This window comes from Panthera leo, chromosome F2, assembly GCF_018350215.1.
Source record: "Panthera leo isolate Ple1 chromosome F2, P.leo_Ple1_pat1.1, whole genome shotgun sequence".
In the NCBI taxonomy this organism is placed as follows: domain Eukaryota; kingdom Metazoa; phylum Chordata; class Mammalia; order Carnivora; family Felidae; genus Panthera; species Panthera leo.
Genome location: NC_056695.1, coordinates 78,368,764 through 78,379,537, shown reverse-complemented (window position 1 = coordinate 78,379,537; position 10,774 = coordinate 78,368,764). Strand labels below are relative to the sequence as shown.

Here is a 10,774-nt window from a genome sequence, read left to right as displayed (position 1 = left end):
CAGGCTCCGAGCTGTCAGCACAGAGCCCGACGCGGGGCTCGAACTCGTGAACCACGAGATCATGACCTGAGCCGAAGTCGGACACTTAACCGACTGAGCCACCCAGGCGCCCCACTTCTGACGTATTTTTATGCCCAAACAAGCAAATTCAAATAGGCATTTGTGTCTCCACACCCCCCCCCCCCCCCGCTTCTTTCCCAAGAGTTTTCTTATTACAAACACTGTTCCACACTTTGCTTTTTCGTGTAATAATAATATATCCTGGAGATCTTTTATTGGGGCAATTGAAACACATCAGGCTACAAGCCAACCTTGTGCTGCAGGCATATCTGCGCTGCTGGGGACCAGCAAACGCAGAGCGAAACGCCGGGGACTTGTGCTCACATTCAAAAATAAGGCTGCATAACAATGCAATGTTTATGGCAAAATAAATGGCACATTATTTTGATCACATTTTAAAGGCAAAAAAATCCTGAGAGAAAAGAATCCATATTCTCCTTGGAGAGAGATAAATATTCATTTATTTGCCATTCGGCAAATGTTTGCTGAGCACATATGTTGTCCAAGGCTCGGGTGGGTGCTGCGGGAAGGACACGCAAGGCAGACAGAAGGCGGCCTTCCTCTGAAGGCCCTCTGGCCTCTGGCCAGGGCGGCAGGGCCCTCTCGGCGATACCCACCTCACCCTCACGCACGCTCTTCAACCAAGGGTGACTTTCCCAAACTGGGGACCCAGCCTTTCTCCTGCTTAAGCTCCTTCAATGGCTCCCTGTGGTCATTAGGGTCGAATTCCAGCCCCCTCACTTGGCTCTCAAGGCCCCTGACGTGCAGCCCCGAACCTCCCCTGGCCGGCTCTGCTCCCGTTGTCCTGGATCGCTAGTGTGGATAAAAACCGGTGCTGGCTGGCTTGCCTCCAGGCCTTCGCACGCTCGGGTCCTCTCCTTCTGGACGGAGCGTCCCCAGACTTCACTTTCCCCTGCTTCCTCTTGTCCCTTCTTGCAGGCATTTTGTCCCGTCTTGCAGGCATTACCGCCCTCCACCCCGCAACGGGAGGAGCCGCGAGTCACCGCGGCTGCTGGGTTTACAAGCTGTGGTCCCTGCTGGGACGTGAGCCGGCGCAGCCCACTCTGCGGGACTGCGCCCTGTCCCCCCGTCGGGGGCCGGTGCCTCCTGTGTACAAGGCGAGGGCCACGAGGCCTTCCTAACAGGGCGGGCGAGAACTGGGGGCCTCCGGGTGTGCAGCACCTGGCGAGGGGTGCTCGGTACATGGCAGCTGGTCCAACCCTCCTCCTGCCACTCCTCCTCCTCCTCCTCCTCCTCCTCCTCCTCCGGCCCCGGGGGCCACGTCTCACGGAGGTCTGAACCCCCGACGTCCAGCAGGGCGCAGGTGGGCAGCACCCCTGGGCTCGTCGGTGGGTCGATGGCCCCGCTGACCTGGGGCGGTGGGAGGCAGAGCTCGCTCGGGGCTCTAGCCCCTCCCGGGCCGCTCCCCCGGGACCGCTCCTCCCCGTGGAACGGGCGACCCCCCCCCCTCCCCCCCGGGGGTTCCGGGAAGGGCCCGGCCACGCGGGAGGGCGCCTCCCGAGCGCTCACTGAGCATGCTCGGGCCCGCGGGCGGCGGGGGCGGGCGGCGAGGCGGGCGCCCCCCACAGGCCGGCGGGCGGCGAGCCCGGCGCCGGCTCGCGCGCACGGGCCCGGGGCGGGGCGCGGGGTCGGGGGCGAGCGGGCGGGGGCGGGGCGCGGGGTCGGGGGCGAGCGGGCGGGGGCGGGGCGGGAGCGCGGGCGCCGCGGAGAGCCGAGCCGCCGGGCGCCAGCGCAGCCGCGCCGCGTCCTCCTCCGCAGTGGTGGCGGCCGGCCCCGGCCCGGTGCCCAGCCTCGCCGCCCGGGCCGGCTCGCGGGGCTGCCCGGAGGGCCGCGGCCGGGCAGCTGTTGCGCCGCGAGGGGGCAGCTGCGGAGTTCCATAACCATAGCAACCGCATCAGCACCGCGGCGGCGGCGCGGGCAGCAGCGCTCGCTCCTCCTCCAGGCAGCCTCGCCGCGGGCACCGGAGACCCAGCTCGCGGCCGCCCGGACCCCGCGGAGCGCCCACCGCCGCTGCGGAGAGCCGGCAGGGAGCGAGCCGGCGCGGCCCGGAGCCGAGGGGAGCCCTGCAGCGGGAGACAGGTAGGTGAGCGCGCTCGGGGTCGGCGGCTGCAAACTCTCTCCTCGGTGGCAGTGACGTTTCTGGAAGCGTGGTCGCTAGTTGGATGGCTTTCTGTTACTTAACAGGGATTCCGCCGCGAAATGTGGTTTGTCTCCTTCGGTCTCCCCCTCGGTCGGACCGTCCTCTGGTCTCCAGGCACATCTGGGCAGGTCTGAGAGGGCAGGAGGGGAGATGTGGGGTGACAGGCGGGGAGATCCGCTGGGTCAGTGAGGGGGTCCCCGCGGAAGTCCCACACGGAGGCTGAGGGAGCACATCCAGACCCTGGTGCAGGCAGGTCCTCTGAGCCCGTGAACCGCCCCCCCCTTCCCCCCCCCCCCCCCCCGCCCCCGGGGCAGGTTCGGGAGAAGCCGGTGTTGGGGTGAAGCGGGCAGTGGTAGCGATGCTCTGTGATCCGGGCTGACCCAGAGACCTCTTCTCCCTGTGGCTTGGCTGGGGACAGGGGTGGGGGGGGGTGGGGGGGGGGCACTGCAGCTCGGCTATGACATGGAAAGGGACCAGAGCGCACACCAGCTCCTGATCTGTAAAGTCGCCTTCAAGCCCAGCAACCGGAGGGGACATTTGGACAAGGGAAGTAGTAACTATTATTGTTTCGGGACCCAGGGGTATCCCTGGAGTTCATCACGTTATTGCCTTTGACTGTTGGGGGTGGAGGGGGGGGACTAGATAGAAAATTATAAGTGAGCAATCAAAATGCCCCCTCCCTGCCTCCTCACCTCATTTCTATCCCCCACCTCCACCCACCCCACTATTGTCAGCAAAACAAAGCTGACATCGAGGATAATAACACTCTTTGTCCCCTTGGCCACCCAGGGCTCTAGCCATTGGCAGACTATCCCACTCGGAGACAGAGAATTTCGCTTCAGTTCTCTATTTGAACTAGGGAAACATTGGTTTTTCTTCAGGTTCTGATGCTCCTGCTATTAAGAGATGTGCCAGAGCTGACAAGCACCTGTCCACATGGAGGGATGGACTGTTAACCACATGTGCGGGCTAGAGAGAGGGGCAGAGGTTTGGGCAAAGATTCCAGACCCAGTTCCGTGGGGGCCAGGACCCCAGAAGAACATAGAGAAGGGAGATAAAGTTAGGTGAATAATTTGGATCTACAGGCTCTTGCATATGGGTAAGTGGGTCTCTGGGTAATTTCCAGGATGGACAGCCACTGACTTTTGTAGGGCTTTCTCTTTTTATCCTAGCCTCAGGGGACGGTGGTAAGTCCCAGTTAAAAGGCCATGTTCTTTAATTGGGCTTTTAATTTATGCTGTAGTTATGTTGCCTGAGGGGATGTGATTTGACCAGCATTTCAGCTGGGATTCATGTCGTAATGAGGAGGGTATTATTGTATTCCAGGCAGATGGTAAGGTGTAGAGAAAAGAGGACAAGATCTGGAGTCAGAAGACATGGTTTTGAGCTCTCATTCCACCATACGCTCGCTGTGTGACCTTGAGATGCTCCTCTCTCTCATCTGTAGAATGGGGATACTAAATTCTTGCACCTTGCCAGGCTCTTGTGACCATTGAGTGGGGTGATGGAAGGGATGGGTGGAGAAAGGCTTTTCGAAACCTAACATGCCATGCAAATAAAAAGGATCATCATCATCTTCTGAAGAAACTCCCTTGTTCAGATCAGCAAATCATTAAACGTGAAATGGGGGTAGAAATATTGGTCAGTGATTCACAGTTGAAATGCTGTAGTGTGGTCCAGGATACACTCAGGGAGATACAAAGAGGGTTTTATCAGGGTCAGCACAGCATGTGATCCCTGTTTACAAATGTTGAAAGTCAAGAGCTTTGCCATCCAGTGCAGCACGCTCGTTTGGGAACACCGAGGTCTGCTCACCTCAGAGTTGGATGAAGTGTTCCCACAGTGTAAACAGGGATTTGCACATAGTAGGGACTCATTTAAATGCTGGTTAGATGGATACGTTGGGCAGAGCTCCTCGTGGGCAAGATTTAACCTTCACACAACTCTGCTCCATAATGGCACATATTTACCGAATGTTTGTCCAATTTGACTGAACGCTTTCTGCTTGATGTCATCGGTGAGGGAACCATAATTTTCTGGAAGGAGCCAGGACTGCCTTCTACCATTCTCTGCTCTTTTAAACCCCTCCTTCTGGTCATGCTGGCCTCTCTGCCTGGAATGACCATTTCCCACTTCGTCTTCCCTCTGCGACCCAATTCCAATGCCCCTCCTGATGGGAAGCCTTCCTGCTCTCTTCTCTGCGCCCCCACGGCACTTTGGGCCTGCTCTCTGTCAGCCTGTGCTGTGTCACATTGTCATTGCTTGCCCATATGTCTGCCGTCTCTAGAGTCCATGCTTCCTGAGGGTGGGAACCTTGCCTTGTTCTACCATGGTTGGGGCCCCAGCACCTGGCATACAACTGCCCCGGTGAGCAGTTGAGTAAGTGAAGGAGCCTTACCTTCAACATGACCACATGCACAGGAAGAGGCTGGCACCAAGGCTGCCCTGGCCACATTCTCCCCGTCTCAGTATGTGCAGCAAGCCTGAAGGATGCTTGCTGGGTTGTTGTGCATTATTAGGGTCAGCCCACTGAAGCACAGTGAAGGAGAACAGAAACACATATTTTGCCTTAAAATGCTCATTTTTTTTTCAAGTGGGTACTTTAGAATAACTGTAATCTAGTGTTGAATGGCCTTCATATAACATTTGCTGAAAACATCTGATGGAATATTTTAAACTCAAAATGTATTTGTCTCCTTTCAATTTCTTTCCTTGATTTCTAGTATTATGGAAAAGGACATAGACTGGATCAAGAAAGGCTAGATTTGAATCCGGTTGTAAGGGACCCAGACGTAGGACACTTGATCTCCTCATGCCTCAGTTTCCTCACTTGTAAAATGAGGATGATATTACCCATCTAACAGGGATGCTGAGAGTTTGGAGTGAATGGATAGGTGTGCAGTAAAAGCAGTTCATAAACTATAAAATACTATACTCAATACATTATTTATCTTCCTTAAATTTTGTTGTTGTTGTTGTTCTGGGAAATGAGCAAAATCTCTATGTCTGATTACATAGCACCAGACAAGATGGGCTGGAAATTCTGGCTCTTCCACTTGTGAGCTCTGTGTGACCTTCAGTAAGTCATTTTGTCCCCATCAGCCCTTTGCCATATCTGCATAGCATTATAATAACGGCTACCTTTCAAGATGGATCGGGAAGATGTACAGTAAGGGAAGTGCCATGATATCTGTAATTTTCAAATGATAGATATAATTGCCAATAATAGAAGGTTTCAGAATTTTTTGAAATGCCCCTGATGCATTTCCTCCTTGTATTTTGCCTACCTTTCTTACAGAGAGAGAAAGGGAGGGAGAGAGGGAGAAGGAGAGAGAGAGAGAGAGAGAGAGAATACTAATATACCCAGAGCTGTGTTTTTCATGCAAGATACCATGGGGGAATAGAATAAGCTAAAGATTTAGATTTGCAGACTGAGCCCTCATTCTAGCTCTGATATTAACTGCATATGGACCGTTGCTCTGTACCTTACCTCAGTTTCTGGGCCTCAGTTTCTTCATCTGTAAATGGCCTGGATGATTTCCATGGCTCCATCTGGCTCTACTTTTTCAGTGTTTCCATATCCTAGCCTACGTTTCTCTTCACCAAAGCCACATCTGTGGCTCTTGGCTGTCCTTTTGGTCAAGACTCATCACCTGTCCAGACTCTACATTTTAATTCACCATAACCACCATATTTCCCTTCTTTTAGAATTCTCCCCCGTCTAGAAGGCCAGTGTCCCTCAAGAGGACCCTGGGACTTAGGACGTGCATGCCACCCATCTTTGTGCCAGCCCAGTTCTTATCCAGCCCCAGGCAAGATGCTCTGCTTCTCAGTCCACGCTGAAAGATCACCTTCATTCAAAATACAAGAAACTGTATGGATAAAGCCCGATCTTACTGGGCGAGCTGGAGGAGATTTGTAGACATCTCTAATATTTGCTGAGCTTCCCGGGCTCTGGGTACTCAGCAGCATGAAGTGTTTGTGCTCAGACATGAATCACTTCTAGGTAGTTGTACCCACCTCAGGAGTGATTCCTGAGGGAGATTCTGGCACCACAAAGGAAACTGATGCCATGGGCCACCACCCTTTCCTGTGGCTTTCCACCTCTGGTGTGGATGGACAGGCGCTGTGGGGTGCCCAGTACAGGAGATCTGAATCAGTAGAATGCTGCATGCCACTTGGCATGCCAGGCCCTGAGGGCCAACTGCGAAGGAGCCAGGGATCTGCCCCATGTAGCCCGGGGGAGACTGGAGGGAAGGGCCATCAGAAGGAGGAACTGATGTGGAAATCCCTGGAAGCAAGAGGTAGCAAAGGAATGAAACAGATGCGCAGGACTGGAACACAAGGAATGGAATGGTGTCCCTTGAGGCTGGGGAGGTAGTGAGGGGCTACATCTCTGAGAGTTTCAGGAGCCGCATTAAGGAGCTTGTGTTCTAAACTTAAGGTCAGCAGAGCCATGGAAAGGTTTGGAGTTGGGCAGAACGCTCTCCCTCTAGCTGCAGAGTAGATGTTGGATTCTAGAAGATGGGTCAGCTGAGAAATATGGTGGCATCTTAGGACACTTGGCAGATAAAACATGACTGAATTCAGGCAGTGAGAGTTGGGATGACTCTTCCTGTCTGCATGATGGACAGAAAGTAGTGAAAGAAGGAACGCTGAGGAGGGAAAGAGGGAGAAGCATCAGATAAATGAACATACGTATCATTTGTCAGAGAGATGTCAGTGGACCACTTTCGACCATTGGTGCGGGTCAAGGGGAGGGAGGGCTCATGGGTGACGCTAAGGGCTTTCTTTCTATCCCCACAGCAACCACTCTGGTTCCAGCCCTTCATCTCTCACCTGGACTAATACACCAGGCTCTGAACTGACCCCCCCACCCGTCTACTCTGTACGTGGCAGCTAGAAGGCTCCTTGTAAAATTAAAATCAGACGTGATGAGACCACTTAGCAAATTTCAAGTATACAGTACAGTATGGTTAGCTGTCGTCACCATGCTGTGCATTGGATCTCCAAATCTTGTTTATCTTGCATAACTGACACTTTGTACGCCTCGACCAGCCCCAGCCTCTGATAACCACCGTTCTACCCTCTGCTTCTGTGAGTTTGACCGTTTTAGATTCTACACTTAAGTGAGATCAGATAGTATTTGTCTTTCTGTGCCTGGTTTATTTCACATGGCATGATGTCAGGTCTATTCATATTGTCACAAATAGCAGGACTTCCTTATTTTTTTTTTTTTTTTTAAGACTGAGTAATAGACCATTTTATGTATAGACCACTTATCCTTTACTTATATAGACATCGATGGACATTTAGTTTGTTTCCGTATCTTGGCTACTCTGAATAATGCTATGGTGAGTGTAGGTATATCTTAGAGATCCTGATTTAAATTCCTTTGGGCATATAGTGAGAAGTGAGATTGCTGAGGGTGATTCCATTTTTAATCTTTTGAGAAGCCTTCATGCTGTTTTCCATAATGACTATACCAATTTACTTTCCCACCAACAGTGCTCCAAAGTTCCTGTTTCTTTACCTCTTCATCAAACTCGTACCTTAATTTTTTTAAATAATAGTCATTTTAACAGGTGTGAAGTGATATCTCATTATAGTTTTGACTTGCATTTCCCTGATGATGAGTGATGTTGGACACTTTTTCATGTATCCCCTGAAGACAGTCGAGAAGACATACAAATGGACCTTCTTTGAAAATACATTGATTCGGGGCGCCTGGGTGGCTCAGTCGGTTGAGCGCCGACTTCGGCTCAGGTCACGATCTCGTGGTCCGTGAGTTCGAGCCCCACATCGGGCCCCTGTGCTGACAGCTCAGATCCCGGAGCCTGTTTCAGATTCTGTGTCTCCCTCTCTCTGACCCTCCCCCATTCATGCTCTGTCTCTCTCTGTCTCAAAAATGAATAAAAACGTTAAAAAAAAATTAAAAAAAAAATACATTGATTCAAGTCCTTTGCCTATTTTTTTTTAATGTTTATTTATTCTTGAGACAGAGACAGAGTGTGAACAGGGGAGGGTCAGAGAGAGAGGGAGACACAGAATCTGAAACAGGCTCCGGGCTCTGAGCTGTCAGCACAGAGCCCAACGCGGGACTCAAACCCACGAACTGTGAGATCATGACCTGAGCCAAAGTTGGATGCTTAACTGACTGAGCCACCCAGGCGCCCCTGCCTATTTTTTTTATTGGGTTCTTTGTTTTTTTAAGTTTATTTTTATTTATTTTGATATAGAGAGAGAAAGAGAGAGAAGGGCAGAGAGAGAGGGAGAAAGAGAATCCTCAACTGACAGCCCATAGCCTGATGTGGGGCCAGAACTCATGAACCATGAGATCATGACCTGAGCTAAAATCAAGAGGCAGATGCTTAACTGACTGAGCCAGCCAGTGAGTGCCCCATGATTGGGTTATTTGGGTATTTTTTGCTATTGAGTTGTATGAGTCCCATATATATTTTGGATATTAGCCATCTATCAGATCTATACCCTCCCTTTCTGTAGGTTGCCTTTCCATTCTGTGGACTGTTTCCTTTGTGATGCAGATGACTGTTAATTTGATGTCATCCCACTTGTTTATTTTTACTTTGGTTGCCTGCACTTTTAGTACCATATCCAAAAAACTCATTGCCAAAACCGGTGTCCAGAGCTTTTTCCCTATTTATTATTTTAGGAGTTTTTCGGTTCCGGGTGTATGTGTAGGTCCAATCCATTTTGCTTTTTGTGCATAGTGTAAGATGAAGGTTCAGTTTTACTCTTTTCACGCAAATATCAAGTTTCATGAACACTATTGATTGAAGAGACTATTCTTTCCTCACTGTGCCTTCTTGACATCCTTGTGAAAGATAAGTTAAACATATATGTGTGGGTTTATTTCTGGGCTCTCTACTCTGTTCCATGGGCACGTGTGTCTGTTTTTATGTCAGTACCATATTGTTTTGATTACAACAGCTTCGTCGTATAATTTGAAATCAGGAAGCGTGATGCCTCCAGCTTTGTTCAGCAGTGAAAGGATTTATCCTGGGAAGACAAGTACCCATGGGCATTTTGGATTCAGGCTACAGTATAGAGAGTGCATTGGAGGGGCATAAGATGGGAAGCATAGAAACTTGGTGGGAAGTGATGGCAGGAAATCCAGGGTGTATGGAGGCAGTGATGGCTGCAGCCAACGTTAAGGTTATAGGAGGAAGAGAGAACAAACTGGAGAGATATTAAGGCAGTAGAATGTTAGGAAGTATGGGACCACCCGGGATACGGTGTCTAACAGTGGAGAGGCATCAGGGATGACACTCAGTCTTCTGACCTGGTCTGATGGAATGGCCTTGTTGCTGTCCGCTGGCCTGGGGACAGAGGTGAAATAACAGATCTTGAGGGGGGAAATGATGAGTTCTGTTTTGAATTAATAGACTTTTAGGTCTCTGAGGACATCTATGTACATTTTTGGCTATTAGAGATATCAGGCAAGCTCAGAATAGAGTTCTTGGCTGAATATAGACTTGGGGAATCATCAGCACATGGACGCTAATTGAGAGCATGGGAGTCGAAGTGATCACCCAAGGGAGGTGTATAGAATGAGGAGATGAAGATGTCCTTTTATCACCAGCTCTGTCTCCCACTGCCCTTGCAAAAACAAAACACAAAACACAAATGCACACTCGATAGCTTCCTCGTGCCTTCAGGGCTTCTCAACTGTGTTCCCACATTGCTGGCTAGGACAGATCTGCATCTGACATTTCCATGGCTCCTTCAAACCCTCGTCTAAGACTTTCCTTTTAGGGATCTTCCTGGACCACTGCGGCCAAACAGCTGCCTCTAGTCTCCAGCCACGGAACTTGCTGTGTTTTTCTCCATAGCATTCATCCCTGCATAAGCGTTGGCATTATTATTACAGATGTATTTGTTTGCCTTTCTTATTGACTCTCTCCTCTGTAAGATGGTGAGCTCCGTGGTTGCAGGGACCTCACCGTGTTTACAGCTGCACCAAACACTTAGAACATTTCCTGGCACTCGGTGAGCCTGCGGCCAATATTTCTCAAAGCACATATAGAAGAAAAAAAAATACCAGGAATCTTCGATAATGGAACGACGCCTTTTCCGTTTAAAAACAAATAACCATGGCCTTATGCAAGTCGCATTTAGAACTCCTGGTCCAATGGTGGCCTTCCAGTTCAGGGTTACCCTGACCCATCTAGTCTCCTTTTTCCTGGGACTGACTGTTCTGGTTTGAAAACTGCACATTTTGCCTGCTGGGAACGCCCACCCCCAGTCCTAGACAAACCAGCCCGGTTGGTTTCCCTGGTTCTGACATGTGTTAGCCACCTGACCCTGGACGGGTACTCAGCCTCAAGGGATAGTCCTAGCTTAGATCCTGAGATGTAGACCTACCGCCTACGTCCTTAATATAGAGCCTGAAGTGGCTCCTGGACAGGTGCTTGATTGAAGGGTGCTCTCGGATGAAAGGAGAGCTGGATAGGGAAGAAGATGGGCAGAGACGTCCATGCAGCCCTATCGGCTCTCCCGGCTCACACAGGGAGCTCTGGGGCACACGTGGTC

General features: G+C 51.0%; 1 protein-coding gene across 1 annotated transcript in view; it reads left to right on the top strand.

The window, feature by feature from the left end:
- Nucleotides 1-1,986: 1,986 nt before the first annotated feature.
- FAM135B (family with sequence similarity 135 member B) overlaps nt 1,987-10,774 on the top strand; it is a 280,285-nt gene continuing 271,497 nt past the window's right edge. Inside the window, exon 1 of the mRNA XM_042923586.1 lies at nt 1,987-2,160. The gene's annotated coding sequence lies outside the window, so the exon portion shown is untranslated. The remainder of the gene's footprint in view (nt 2,161-10,774) is intronic.